The sequence below is a fragment of the Rhinolophus hipposideros genome (assembly GCF_964194185.1).
Source record: "Rhinolophus hipposideros genome assembly, chromosome: X".
Classification (NCBI taxonomy): domain Eukaryota; kingdom Metazoa; phylum Chordata; class Mammalia; order Chiroptera; family Rhinolophidae; genus Rhinolophus; species Rhinolophus hipposideros.
Window position 1 is genome coordinate 73668546 of NC_138046.1, and position 15684 is coordinate 73684229.

At 36.0% G+C, this 15684-nt stretch overlaps 1 protein-coding gene across 2 annotated transcripts in view; it reads left to right on the forward strand.

The window, feature by feature from the left end:
* The first annotated feature begins 4619 nt into the window (after positions 1-4619).
* Positions 4620-15684, forward strand: part of HDX (highly divergent homeobox) — a 217687-nt gene continuing 206622 nt past the window's right edge. For both annotated transcript variants that reach the window (XM_081043668.1, XM_081043669.1), the window contains exon 1: positions 4620-4763. The gene's annotated coding sequence lies outside the window, so the exon portion shown is untranslated. The remainder of the gene's footprint in view (positions 4764-15684) is intronic.

The following is a 15684-nucleotide window of genomic DNA, read 5'->3' on the forward strand; positions in this document are numbered from 1 at the left end:
TTTGAGACCCGTCCCTGCCCAACATTTGGGCATACCCAAGCTGCTTCCAGTGGCTTTTTCATACAAACTGCCTGCCTTTTTTCATGCCGCAGGCTTTCCTAGTGTCTCTCAAAGGTTTGTGGAACCCAGACAAGCATCATCTTGCTTGAGTGTGTCCTGTACCTCTGATTGAGCAGCCCTAATCCCAGTACTAGTGGCAGCCTGCCTTGGTTCATAATTTGGCCTATTAAGGCACCTCCAACCATGGCATAGGCTATGGTCATCTGTGGATTTCTTTGTGGATCCTGCCAGGTGGCCCTGGATGGGACACTGGCTGCTGCTGAAATTGACCTGCAGCAGGTCCCATCCCAGGTGGCCCTGGGACTGGCATTCCCAGAGGCCAGCTTCAAAACGAACTGGAGCATCACCCAGCTACCTCCAAGGATTACACCCCCAAGGGACAGGCTGGGCAGGCACCAGGGCCCTGCTGAGGCAGATCCTGCTCTGTACGGTCAGCCCCTGTACCACAACTCCTCCACTGTAGTCATGGCTAGCCCACATAACCTATGAACCCAAGAGTCAATCATAGACGTGCAAATAGCAACCAAGACTCAACTACAAGAGGAGGGCATACACAACCCACACAAGGAACACACCTGCAGTACCCCACTCTGGTGACCAGGGACACTGCACCACTGAGCTCCACAGCATACCTACTACATAAGGCCACTCTACTAAGACCAGGAAACACAGCAGCTGTTCCTAGTACATAGAAACAAACACAGGAAGGCAGCCAAAATGGGGAGACAAAGAAACATGTCCCAAATAAAATAACAGAACAAAGCTCCAGAAAAAAGAACTAAACAAAATGGAGACGAGCAATCTACCAGATGAAGAGTTCCAAATACTGGTTACAAAGATGCTCAATGATTTTAGGGACAACTTCAGCAAAGAGGTAGAAAACATAAAAATGGAGATAGAAAACATGAAAAGGAACAGGTCAGAAATGAAGAATATAATATCAAAACTGAGGACTATGAAGCAGAGGATCGAATCAGTGACTTAGAAGATCAGGTAGCAGAAAACACCCAATCAGAACAGCAAAAAAAGAAAGAAACCCAAAAACCTGAGGAGAGTTTAAGGGGCTTCTGGGACAACCTGAAGTGTACCAAAGTTTGCATTATGGGGTACCAGAAAGAGAAGAGAGAGAGCAAGGAATTGAAAACCTACTTGAAGAAATAATGATGAAAACTTCCCTAACATGGTGAAGGAAATAGACATACAAGCTCAGGAAGTACAGAGTCCCAAACAAGAAGAACCCAAAGAGGCCAACACCAAGACACATCATAATTAAAATGCCAAAGGTTAAAGACAAAGAAAGAATCTTAAAAGCAGAAAGAGAAACGCCATTAATTACCTATTAGTGAGTTCTAATAAGACTATCAATTTCTCAACAGTAACTTTGCAGGCCAGATGGGCTTGACATGAAATATTGATGAAAAGCAAGGAACTACAGCCAAGATTATTCTACCTGGCAAAGCTATCATTTAGAATTAAAGGTTAAATAAAGAGCTTCCCAGACAAGAAAAAGTGAAAGGAGTTCATCACCACCAAACCAGTATTACAAGGAATGTTAGAGGGACTTCTTTAAGACAGAAAAAAAAAAAAATCAAAGACATGAATAATAGAATGGCAATAATTACATTCCTATCAACAATTACTTTCAATGTAGATGGAATAAATTCTCCAATCCAAAGATAGGAGAGCTGAATGGATAAGAAAACAAGACCCTTACATACGCTGCTTACGAGAGACTCACTTCAGCTCAAAAGAAACATACGACTGAAAATAAAGGGATGGAAAAAGATATTTCAAGGAAATGGAAATAAACAAACAAAAAAATCTGGGGTGTCAATACTTATACCAGACAAAATAGACTTTAAAACAAAGAGTATAACAAGAGACAAAGAAGGACTTAGTAATTCCACTTCTGGGTATGTATCCAAACAAACCCAAAATGCTACTTCGAGGAGACATGTTCATCCATATGTTCACTGCAGCATTATTTACATAAGCCACGATATGAAGGCAACCAGTGTCCACGAATGGATGAATGGATGAAGAAGTGGTGGTTCATATGTACAATGGAATATTACTCAACCATAAAAAGAACAAAATCTCACTATTTATAACAGCATGGATAACTAAAGGGTATTGTCCTGAATGTAGAAAGTCAGACAGCAAAAGACAAATGTCATATGATTTCACTTATAAGTGGAATATAAAGAGCAAAATAAAAAACAAACAAAACAGAGGCAAACTCATAGGTATAGAGAACATTTTGATGGTTGCCGGGTGGGAGGGGGTAGGTGAAAAGGGGAAGGGATCAAGAAGTACAAATTGGTTGTTACACAGTAGACATGGTGATGTAGAGTATAACATAAGGAATATAGTCAATAATTTTGTCATAACCATGTGTGGTGTCAAATGGGTACTAGATCTATCGAGGTGATAGATGGGAGGGAGATCAGGGGCAGGGTTGAAAAGGTGAAAGGATTAAGAAATACAAATGGTTAGTTACAAAATAATCATGGGGATGTAAACTATAGGGAATATAATCAATAATATAATAACTATGTATAATGCCAGTTGGGTACTAGTCAGGGAGATCACTTCCTAAATTATATAAATGTCTAACCACTATGTTGTACACCTGAAGCTAATATAAAATAATATTGAATGACAACTCTAATTGAAAACCTAAAAAGGGGGGAAAGATAAAGAAGAATAAGAGGTTCAAAGTTTCAGATATAAAACAAATAAGTCTTGGGGATGTAATATACAAGCATAGGAAATATAGTCAATAATATTGTGATAGCATGGTACAGTGTCAGTTGGTTGTATGGTGATCCCTTCTTTAGCATAGGGAATATAATCTATAATGTGGTAATAACTGTACAGTGCAAGGTGGATACTGTTGAATAGCTATGATGTACACCTGAAACTAATATGATATTGTATGTTAGCTGTATTTCAATAAAAATCTTTTTTAAAAGGTTATGACTTGAAATAGGTTTACAGTGTAACCTTTTTAAAATTTTAAAGTGGTTACTTTTAAAGAAGTTACATAACCTCTTTAAAATTGTCTTTAAAATTTAACTTTTAAAAGTTTTTTAAAATCTAACAATTTTAAAGAGGTTACATCTGAACAGAGATTTGGATCAAGTAAGGGAGTTAGTCATTCAAAGACAGAGGGAGCAACAGTGCAAAGGCACAGATGTAGTCATAAGCTTAATTTGTTTGAGAAATGGAGAGAAGGCCAATGTGATTAGAAAGTGAGTGAGTGGTAGCAGCTGAGGCCAAAAACGTGGCAAAAGACAGATCACTTAGGACCTTGGGGCTATGGTAAGAAGTTTGCATTTTATAGTATGTGTGAACGGAAGCAACTACATAGTCTGGAGTTGGGCATATTGTGACTTTTTGTTTTAAAAAAATCATTCAAGCTGCTCTGCTCATCGACAGAAGAGGGTTAAGGAGCTCTGCCCTACGGCCTTTTAATAAAATCAAAGTTGCTTTTAATAAAATCAAAGTTCTCAACATACTTTAAAGGCTTTTTTATTATCAACCTATCCTATCTCTCACTAGTCCTGAACATATGCCCTCTATTTCGTCAGGCTGATTTAATCATGGACCTCCTTACATCATACATAGCTATACTTTTTAACTTTTGCTTATTCCTTCCCCTTTAAGACAGGGCTTTTCATCCTCTCTTATATACCAGTCAAGACCATATCAATTTTCAATTACAACATAGACTGCTTCCCCAACTATCATCATCTCACCGATGTTTCCAGCCATTAAATGATGTAGCTCTTGTCTGTAGTTCATAACTGAGCACATGATCAAGTATTTTATTGTTGTGAATATTTAATGTAGGTTAATCTTACCTTCTGAATGATGTTAATTCTAAATTGCGGAGGACCAATAAATTCCACATCTCTCATGGCATCTACAAATTTTGGGAGTGTATCAAGCAAGTGTTAACTGATGTAACATATGGTTTGAATTTTTTATGTAATGTTGTAATGGTAATCATTCAAGTAACTTCTGGCAGAACAGAGATTGAGGTTAGGTGAACAGAACTCATAACTTTAATTTCTTGCCTCAGTAGTCAGAGTCAAAAGGTCACATAAAACAGTACTCTCTCTCTCATTGACAAATTCCAAACGCTCCACGAACACGTTCTTGACTGTAGTAACACTGAATATATAATTGTCAATTGAAAACTGGCCACAAAAGACTCTATTTCCGTATGTGATCATTTGATTTTGGCAACTTGCAACAATTCTGCTGAAAGTGAATCTCAAGTTAGAAAACCAGGCAGCACCTGCTCAAATGGCTGGCATATAACTACCAGTAACTACTAGAGTTACAGGGATGCTGGGCGTTCACAGCTATTCAGGAAGGGAGAGGTAAAGAGAGGCCTGGCTTTGGACTCAGCTCAGATGTGCGGGAAGAAGCAGCCCCACTGCAGGCAGCTATCTCCCCTCCTCCCTAACTACTCTTGGGTTCTGGGCTGAGGCCAGGGACTGTCCGAAGCTGATCTCGGGCTCCCATTGGCCGCTGTCTTTTGTGACGTCACGATCATGATGAGAATTGATGATCGGACACGCTGATTTCATTGTCTGAGAAGGCAGTGGAGACCCAGGAAAAATCTCGCTGAATCTGCCTGCCCCCACAGTGGCCTAATCTGGGATACTTCCCGTGACCGCACCACGCCCGAGGTAAGCACCCAGACTGGGTGGGTGTGAAGGGCGAAGGAGGGCAAGCGAGGCACCTAGCTAATGCTCTCCCCAGTGCAGGGCCCGTAGGTTCAGAGGCCTAAAGAGGCTGCCAACAAACTGATGCGGCTTTGGGGGAGCAACTGCCTCTACCCTCCCAGTGAAGGCTGGTGGCAGCGTGAGGTTAGAAACGAGCTGAAGATAGAGACGCAGTGGGTATTGCCGGAGAGCGAAGGACCTTGCTCCGAGAGGGGGCCGACGTTTGGGACGCGCTTCTGGTTCGGAGCGGGAGGAAGTGGTGCCTCTGCCTCCGAAGAAAGGAGTGTGTGTGTCCGGGGGGTGGTGAATTCTACCGCTTCTAGATTTCACTGGACAGTAGATTTCTCACAGCCCTACTCAAACGCACTGACTGTGCTGCGCCTGCGCATTAGCAACTTGGAGGGGCTAGTTCTTGGCGAGGGGAATAGGCGTGGAGTATGCGCAGGCGCTTTTTCCGTTTCGCTGGAGTGGGTGGGGCTGAGCCCTGTCTGGGCAGAATGTGGAAAGGGTTGGGGGTTGGCCCTATGATGTTTCAAGTGCCAGTTATTGAACAGGGATCTGCTAGTTACTTTAAATCTGGCCTACTGAGCATAAACAGACCCAATATGGGCCTGATGAATTTAGGAGGGCACATTCTTAATCTACAGATACCAGGTTTGGAATAATGCAAAGAATTCAGAGAGGCATTTGTGGAATAGAAATTACTGAGATAAGAAACAATTTGGAGGGGAAAAAAAACACTAATTATTCAAGTGAATCCAACTTTTAATCTTCAAGGAACTCTGATTTGGGGTATCACTCAGTGATTGTGGGAGAGACGCAGAGTGAGGTTCATTGTGGAGACTCAGAGTAAGACATTTTCCTTTTTTGCCCTGTTTTTCTTTTTGGAAAGGTCTCTTATAAAGCCTTTGTCTCTGATTCTGGTTTCGTGCTAAATTCTTTCTTCTTCCTCTGCCTCTATTAGAACCACCAAAGGCAAATCCTGCCCAACACCCCTCCATTGGGAGGGGCTATATTACTCACCAACCCTGAGAAACAATCTAGCTGCTTGTTCTTGGTGGAGAAATTGTACAATAATGTTATTAATTCTGCTCTACTGTCTGATCATGAAGTCCTATTTCACAGCAGAATATGGATTTTTCTCCATTTCTCATAGGTAGTTAAGGGGTTAAGTCCTGGTGAATTTTCCTTTGAAAGCCCTCTCCTCCTCTTCTCTTATCCTACAATCCAAACTCTCATCACCACCCATCCAGTAACTCCAGAAGCCTTCTAGGAAGCCTTCACTTGTGCCCCAAATCCTTCATTCATCCTGCCACACTAATGGCCTATGAACACTTCTTTCATCAAGTCATTTTTCTTCAGCAAAATATTCTTGGCTCCCTATTTTCAATTGTTCCAAGCCCAATTCATTTCATTGTACCACATGTACCTTATTTTACTTTATTCTTCACTACAAAACTCTCCTTAATGTCCCATGAATAGTCTACCTCCAGAACTTTGCTCCTTGCACCACTACCATTCCCTTCACCTAGGATGCTATTTCTTTGGTCTATTCAAATTTTACCCACTTTGGAAGCTTAACTCAAGTTGCACCTTTCCATAAGTGCCTTCCAAGTCTAACCCAACCTTTATTAACTTCACCTTTTCTAGAACTCCTACATTTGTTCTTTTATGGGTTACTTTCTTATAGCATGCTTTATATTCCTCTTATGTACTTTGGTGTGTATGTATGTGTTAGATTAGACTCCTCAACTGGATTTTAAACCCTTTCTTAAAAGTTAGGTCCATGCCATCTAATTCTTTATTCTCTGCCCACAGCACTTGGATGACTATTTGAAATATCTGCAGCCATATATGGTCTTTGATTCCCAATTTCTTGGGAAATGAAGTACTATTGTTATAGAGAGAACGATATATATGTGAAAATGTATTCATCATTGGTCAAGGGACCCTCCAGTGACTGAATAAACCTGAATATGAGTCAGAGAAAAGGAAATAAAGACATCTCTATATAATGGGTGGCTTCCAAATACGTTCTGTCCCCATAAACAAGACCAAAGGAACATTATGAAAGAAATTGTTCTGTCTGTAATTTTTTCACATATTTTCTCCATATCTTCTCTTAAAATCTATTAATTATTCACTCTTTTTATTGCAATATATCTTGCAATTTCTGCTTTACATAGACTACCACTGACGGTTTTCATTTGTATGTCTCTTGAATCATAGCTAATCATTCTCATGGTTGCCATAATTGCGATTGTATAACACGTCAGTAGTCACTTTCCTTCCCCTTGGGCTTCAAACTGCATTGTTTCACAGATCTGTTTTATTTGGAAGAAAGTGTGATCATGGTTTAACATAGAGGTGTTTTACGGATTTCTCTTGGCTGCCTCACTTTGAGACACCATCCCAATATTACATCAAGGTATGCAGTTTAGAAAAATGGATGGAGAGTAATCCAAAAGGATATTAGAATGTGTAAATTTGAAAATCATTGTCATATATTATTATAAGTGAACTATGATTGTTATTTACTATAACTGAAAAATCCTTTCTCTTTGATTTTTTTCTCTTATTACCTACATTATGTGAATCCCTCTAAAGTGTTTTAGTTTGTAGCCAGCTTGCATAGTAATTAATAAGAATTACCTAGACATTTATATGTAGACGAATAGACAAAATTATTCAAAGGTAGGACACTCTAGATAGAATATAATGCTTAGGAATGCAGTGCTTATTTTAGAGAGCTTAAAGTAAAACATGAAAAAAATAAGAGTGTGACATTTGTGTTTTTAAGGTTTATTTTACAATTGCTATCTTAATGAGAAGATGGCATTGGACTTTCTCATTTAAATTGTAAGTTTGAGCTGGAATGGATTTTCTAATGACAATCCAGTCACCCCATTTTACATATGAGAAAACTGAAGCCAGATAAGTGAAGTACCTTGCCAGCATTAATAAATGCTAATACAAATTAAGCATTTAATGCCAAGAATTGTGCTGACAACTTTATATATGTTATCACATTTAAACCAACATCCCTATGAGATAGTTTCTAATTTTCCCATTTTACAAATGAGAAAACAGAGGCTCAAAGTAGTTGACTTTCCTGGGGCCACAACAAAATGTCACAGGATGCAAATACAGGTAGGTCTATTTGAAATTTAATCACAAGCTTTACTTGACCGAGGTGCTATGCAATTAATTTTTTGGCAGAGCTTTAGTGAGGATCTAAATCTCTGGGGTCCCAGTACAATGTGTGTGTGTGTGTGTGTGTGTGTGTGTGTGTGTGTGTGTGTATGTTATATCATAATGTTTTCCAGGAACACCACACTATTTCTACAAAATCAGTGATTTCTAAGCTTGACCAAATGGTGTATACTTACATTTCTTTTTAAGTATTTTATTAAAACACTCTGTCAGTCTTGGTTGAAAAAGATGGCATGAAATTGTATATAAAATATATATTTAAAATATTTATTTAATTATGCTTTAAAAATTGTATTATACTTCCAGAGGGAATTATATTTTTGTGTAGTGTTAATCCCCAATAGGATAAAAGTATTTGAATTGTTGATTTTGGTTTTATAGTGGAGCTAGTTAACTAAACATGAAATTGGGTGTGTCTTAATATATTTCCACTGAGTACACTATATCTAGGCATACTGATTTGGAAGTAAACAGTACAAATATTAGAGAGACATATTCTGCATAAGAAGGAAGCTTGAAAGGTTAATATATACAGAAGCTGTTTTTGACACTCTGAGACCTTTCCAAGCTGCATAACATTTTAAGACAATAAACTGAAACCTGTCTGTACAAGCAAATGGAGTCATCTTTATGCCAACTAGTAGCAAAATTGTCTGAATTAACCAGAGATCTAGGTACATGTCAAATGAATAAATGAGATTATATTGTGTCATTTATTTAAATTTTTTTATTAACTAAAATTTATTGGGGTGACAATTGTTAGTAAAGTTACATAGGTTTCAGCTGTACAATTCTGTAATACATCATCTACATATCACATTATTTTGTCATTTAAATGCTATACTTCAAGTCTTAAAGAAATATACAACAGCAGTTGTCCTACCTTCTTGGTCTCTTATTGCTTTAGAACTAGACTTATGTCCAATTGGGTGGATCCTTAGAATCTTTAAATGTGTTGTCAGAGTGGGAAAATTTTTGGAAAACATTTCCTCAGCTTCACTTTCCATGGAGTTGGGAGCAATTTATTTTAAGGTTCTTAAAACAGTCATGCAAACATGTGACTTATATGCCCAAGACAAACACTTTTCTCACGTAGATAAGCATTTGTGCATAGTGCTTGCCCGAGGTCATATGAGTGGTAAGTGACAGAGGCAGGACTTTAAAGCAGGTGTCTTTATAGAGTACTTTTAACTACTAGGTTATAGGTTGGAGAGTTAGAGTGAGGCCCATCTTTATTTATTGTTTTTAAAAAGTGTGTGTGTGTGTGTGTGTGTGTGTGTGCATAATATCCTCCTAACTTCTTTCTTGCTGAGTCTCTAATGACTATGACATTTTCTTTTTCTCTTTGTGGAGATGAAAAAAAAATAATGGCTTCAGTGGCAGAAGGCATGTAGACAGACCCATACATTAGTCTTTTCTACTGTTTAGTACCAGGCAATGGTGAATGCGTTTGTTGATTGTGTTTTGTGAAAAAATAAATTGTGAGATAAGTTTTGTACTACACTAATATATTGTTTTAATATATTTATTTGCGTATTATACTTTCTTACTTGTTTAGTTTGGCCTACCATTGTGTGTGTTGTGGATGAAATAGCTATGCCATTTAGGAAAGTAATTATCTGAGACCCATTCTCCAAAGAGTTTTGCTCTTTCATAGACCAAGCATGTGTTGTGTTGAAATCTCCTCAGCAGAGTAACAATTTGAAGAGATCCAGGGCATTGTAAAATGTAGATGAAGAAATACTTTTTTACATTAGTGGGAAGTATTACATTAGGTATAGAATGCTCTGCCTTGACTCATCCCCGCTATTTTAAGACAACATGAAGTTATTTTCGAATATGTATATAAATTAATAAATTCATCAATCAGACATTTTATTTAGAACCTATAAGCTCACTTAAAAGATGCTAAAGGTCCTTTGCGTTTTTTTTTTTTTTTATTTTCCCAGCTGGTAGTACTTAATGTAGAGAGAAACATTTTTTTTTTAACTTAGCATTGATTTTGATGTGAAACCAATTTACTTTTCTGGTAGTATTTGATGCATCTGTATCTATTAAATCCTTGCTACTCAAAGTGTGTTCCATGGAACAGCAGCATGATTATCACCTGGGAACTTCTTAGAAACTATAGAATCTCTGGCCCCACCCAAGATCTACTGAATCAGACTCTGCATTTTAATAAGATTCCCAGGGGATTCATATACACATTAAAGTCTGAGATGAACTGATATAAAGTGAAATATAATTTCATGTACAACTTAGAATTCTAAGAGCTGGTAATCATAGAAAGAACCTTGAATTTCCTTTTTCATAGAAAGAACCTGAAGATTTCCATTTTCACATGTATAAATAAATATGTAATCAAAGTATTACTTGGGTAATATATATCAGCTTTGCTTCATTCTGGAGTCAACATTATCTATAAGTACATGACAAGTAAAATTGTTAAAAGTCTGAGTGAATCCACTTATTTTGGTGATAGTAATAGCCTTACATTGGAATGATATTTATCCAAATTACATGACTTGTCAACAGACTGTTACAAAAGAGTATATATATATTTGGGTCACTGTCACATATATCTTCAAGAGGAGCTGTGTTAGTTTTCTATTTGTGGCTTAAACAAATTACCACAAACATGGCGGCTTAATATAACTCATATTATCTTACATTTCTGGTGGTTAGAGGTCTGAAATAGATCTCACTGGGTTAAAATCAAGGTGTCAACAGAACTTTCCTTTATGGAGGTTCTAAGAAGTAATCTGTTTCCTTACTTTTTCCAGTTTCTAGAGGCTACCACATTCCTTGGCTTGTGGCCCCCTTCCATCTTCAAAGCTAGCAATGGCTGATCAAGTCTTTCTCACACCATATCGTTCTGACACTCTTCTGTCTCCATATTCCACATTTAAGGATCTTTATGATAACATTGGGCCCACTCAAACAATCTAGGATAATCTCTTTATTTCAAGATCAGCTGATTAGCAACCTTAATTCCTCCTGAAACCTTAATTTTCTTTGCCATGGAAACTAATATATTCACAGGTTCCAGGAATTAGGATATAGATATCCCTGAGTGGGGAGGGGAGCACAGAAATTGATGGCTTTTTTGGCTGATAAGAAAAGTCAGCCTATAATCTTGTTATTGGAATTAGCAATTAGTGTTATGAGTTGAATTGTGCGCCCTCCAAAATAAATTGATTTATTGAAGTCCTAAGCCCCAATATCTGAGAAGATAACCTTATTTTGAAATAGTCACTGTAGATGTAATTAGTTAAATTAAGATGAGGTCATACTGGAGTAAAGTAGGCTCCTAATCCAATATGGCTGGGGTCTTTATAAAAGGGGATACATTTGGATACAGACACAAATATAGGGAGAATATCATGTGACCATAAAGATAGCCATTTGCAAAACAAGGGAAAAGGCCTGAAACAAATCTTTCCCTCACAGTCTCAGAAGGAATCAACCCTGCCAAGACCTTGATTTCAGACTTCTAGCCTTCAGAACTACCGTGTTTCCCCGAAAATAAGACCTAGCCGGACCATCAGCTCTAATGCGTCTTTTGGAGCAAAAATTAACATAAGACCCGGTCTCATTTTAATATAAGACCGGGTATAATATAATATAATATAATAAATATATTTATATTATACTATAATAAAATTAATATGAGGCCCAGTCTTATTTCAATATAATGTAAGACCAGGTCTTATATAACATAACATAATATATAATATAATATAATATAATATAATATAATATAATATAATATAATATAATACAATACCTGGTCTTATATTAATTTTTACTCCAAAAGATGCATTAGAGCTGATGGTCCGGAATTTTCAGGGAAACACGGTATGAGATAATGAGTCTTTATTTAAGCCACCCAGTTTTGGGTACTTTGTTACAGCAGTCCTAGCAAATGAATATAGTCAGGATTGTCCTTTAGTTGATATCTAAGTATCATCAAAATCACTTATTTAGTAAGTTTGTGTTCTATAATTTGCTTCATGTTGGACAAAGTGAATTTGACATTAAAGGGCTTATGACATATATTAGACATTTTTCATAAAACAAGTTATGAATTACATTACTTCACATCCATGGCCCTCAGTTTGTTCAACTGTGAAATGAGGGAATAATCTTCAAAACATCTAAGGGTATTTGTAGATTAAAAATTCTTTGATTCTATTTGTTAATTAATTTTTAAGAAGTTATTAAATCCTTAACATTAATAAAAGATATTAAGTGCACATAAAGCCTTCAAAATTGTGTTCAGCTTTTCTTCAGGAAGCGGTATCAATAACGACCATCCCTGCTGCTCATTTCCCACTTTCTAACTTTCAACTTTAAAGACAAGTAATAAAGACATTATTGAGAAACACCTTTGTTCTTTTGATTCTTTTGACCCCTTTAAAATGGTTGAAGACTTAGGTTCAGAACATAGTACATTAATGGTGCTATGCATGTAATGGTGCTTAATAAATAAATTTAAATGAGTAAATTGTCAAAATATCTGTGGTAATACCTCTATATATTGGCAGCTTTTGAGAGCAGTGACTTGGAGAGGAGAGGGTTATTCTAGAAAATGTTTTTCTCTGATTTCTCACTACTGCAAAATATATTGGAGCAATACATGTTCTCACAATTCATAGGTGAATCTGTAGTTTCTAAGTAGCCTTGAGAATCCTTTTGCAAATGGTTCTCAGTTTAAATATTAGAAATAAATATTAGAAATAAAATAACAGTTACTGAATATGGTCATGATCAAACCCTGGATAGTGTATTTCATGTGTTCAGATCTGGTTTGATTAACACCAAGGAATATAATTTTGATGAAATACCCAGAATCATGTTAGTTGAATAAGGATCTCTCCCTATGTGTCTCATATACACGTGAGAAATATGACTAGGCAGGAGAAATGCAGTGATAAAAAAAAACATTAGGGGTCAATGTTAATCCCACTTTTCAAACATATATATGTCTAGGATTTGGCAATAATGTGTTTTCTATCTTAACATCACAATCTCAACATAGGGCAGTGTCTCTCAAACTGAGTTCTGCATACCCCTGGGGGTCCAAGGACATGTTTTCAGAGATCTGCAAGTTTTATGACAATTTTTAAATTTGAGGTTTTTATTTCATTGATAATCTTGAAAAGAAAAACCCACAATATTCATTAATTCACTCACACACAGAGCCTTTCCACCAGGTATAAAGACAAAAATTCTCTCTTTTAAAAAAATTTTTTTATTGCTGTTGGCTAAAAGACATTTGATGTAATTAATTGAGTACCCTAAGTTGGAGTTCCTCAAACAGAGACCCAAAGATATATTTCTGACTGTACAGGAAAGATTTTGTTTTTCTTTTTGTTTTCTTCTTTCAAAGAAGAAATAAAGGAATCTTCTTTCTTCTTTTTTACCTGTTGCTATCAGATTTGTGTTGTGATCCATGAGGCTTTTAAGTTATTAAGCAGTTTCTTAGTCTGTTCAAAGTATTTGTGGGGTTCAATTTATGCTTCCATTATTTCATGAAATAACTAAGCGTGTGTATATTGCTTTAACACTATATATGTGTGTATTTATACATTGTTACATATATACCACTAGATAGTGTGCTTTAAGGAATCTTCCTCTAAACCCCAAAGTACAGGATGTATATACTTTCCCCCCCAAAGTTTTTGCAGACTTTTGCAGTAAAATCAGGAATGGAAGATATAAAATAAATAGTCCACCTCTTTGCTTCTAGGTAAAACTACCCTTAAATCTTAACATATGCTATGTAAATCTGATTCACAAAGCACTAAAAGAATATGTAGTCTAAGTGAAGAAATATGGTTTTAACCTTCTTAAAACAAATTTTAATTACCAATCAAAATTCTCTGTGGGAGTGGCATGAGAGAAGAGACACTATAGGGTAGGATGGTGTTATGTGCATGATGGAAAAAGGTTAAGAGAGAAATAAAAAGGATAAATTCACAGTATAGTGAAATCCAAGACACATATAAATTATTTTGATATAATAAATAATTTACTAACAATCACTTTTCCAGTGTGTGGCTACGGGAAATTTTATAGAGCTTCACTCAATAGTAAATTAAAATGCAACATATACTTTAAAGGTGTCAACCTAGAATGTGAATTGCAAGATGTTAGTGGCCAATGCTTGTGGCAATGGAAATATTTTCATAAACTAGTGAAAGGTATAAGTGATTTACTTGCACAATTTGCTTGGGGTTAGAGATGTAAAAGGAAACAATTTAGTCAACAATTATGTATGGATCAAGATACTATTTAGCTCATCAGGAGACACTATTTATCACTGCTCATTGGTTGTCATATATTCTGTATGAGTGTATGCATATGGGATTGTATGAAAGAAGAGCTAAGGAAATCAATTATCCAGTTGATGTCCTATTTATATTTCCGTTGTTCACATTATTATCTGCTTGAAATTAATTTTTTTAAATTAAAGTTTATTGGCGTGACAATTGTTAGTAAAGTTACATAGGTTTCAGGTGTACAATTCTGTAATACATCATCTATCACATTGTGTGTTCACCACACAGAGTCAGTTCTCTTTCCATCACCGTATATTTGATCCCCTTTCCCCTAATCTACCACCTCCCTGCCCCCTTACCCTCTGGTAACCACTAAACTATTGTCTGTATCTATGAGTTTTTGTTTCTTCCTTTGTTTGTCTTAGTCCTTCGTTGTTTTCAGTTTTATATCCCACATATCACTGAAATCATATGGTTCTCGACTTTTTCTGTTTGATTTATTTCACTTAGCATAATAATCTCAAGATCCATCCATGTATTGCAAATGGCACTATTTCATCTTTTCTTATGGGAGAATAATATTCCATTTGTATATATACCACATCTTCTTTATCGAATAATCTATCAAAGGACACTTTATTCGTAAAGATATATGCTCCAATGTTCATTTCAGTTTTATTTACAGTGGCCAAGATAGGAAATTGATTTTTTTTTAAATTTTGTTAAACAGAAGTCTTGATATCTGAGTGTATGATAAGGTATTTGTAGTTTAAAGGTATTTTATTTTAACATATTACCACTTTGTTATAAAAGCAAGTGTCATTAAAAGCTAATAATTTATAATTTTGAAACAATCAAGTAAGTCTAGCATATTTACTTGATAATGCTTTTCATGAACAAACATTAATCCTCTTTGAATTTAGACATTAAACATATAGCTATAGAGACATTGTCCTTGTAGATGTATGTCTTTTGATATGCGTATATGGAGAATATATACATAAAATTGTCTTGCAATTTGTACCTATGTCACTATGAATATATATTTAGCTTTTATGTAGCTGTAAAATATTAATTGCATAGAATTTTTTAATTGTTATTTATTTACTTATGATTCTTTAAGATTTTTATTAAAATACAGCCAACATACAATGTTATATTAGTTTCAGGGGTACACCATAGTTATTCAATATTCATATACCTAAAGAAGTGATCACCATAATAAGTCCAGCAACCATCTGTCACTGTACCATGTTATCACAATATTATTGACGATATTTCCCCTAAATGACTTATTTGTTTTGTACCTGGAAATTTGGACCTCTTATTCCCCTTCATCTTTCCCCCCTTTTTAGATTTTTCAATTACAGCTGACATTCAATATTATT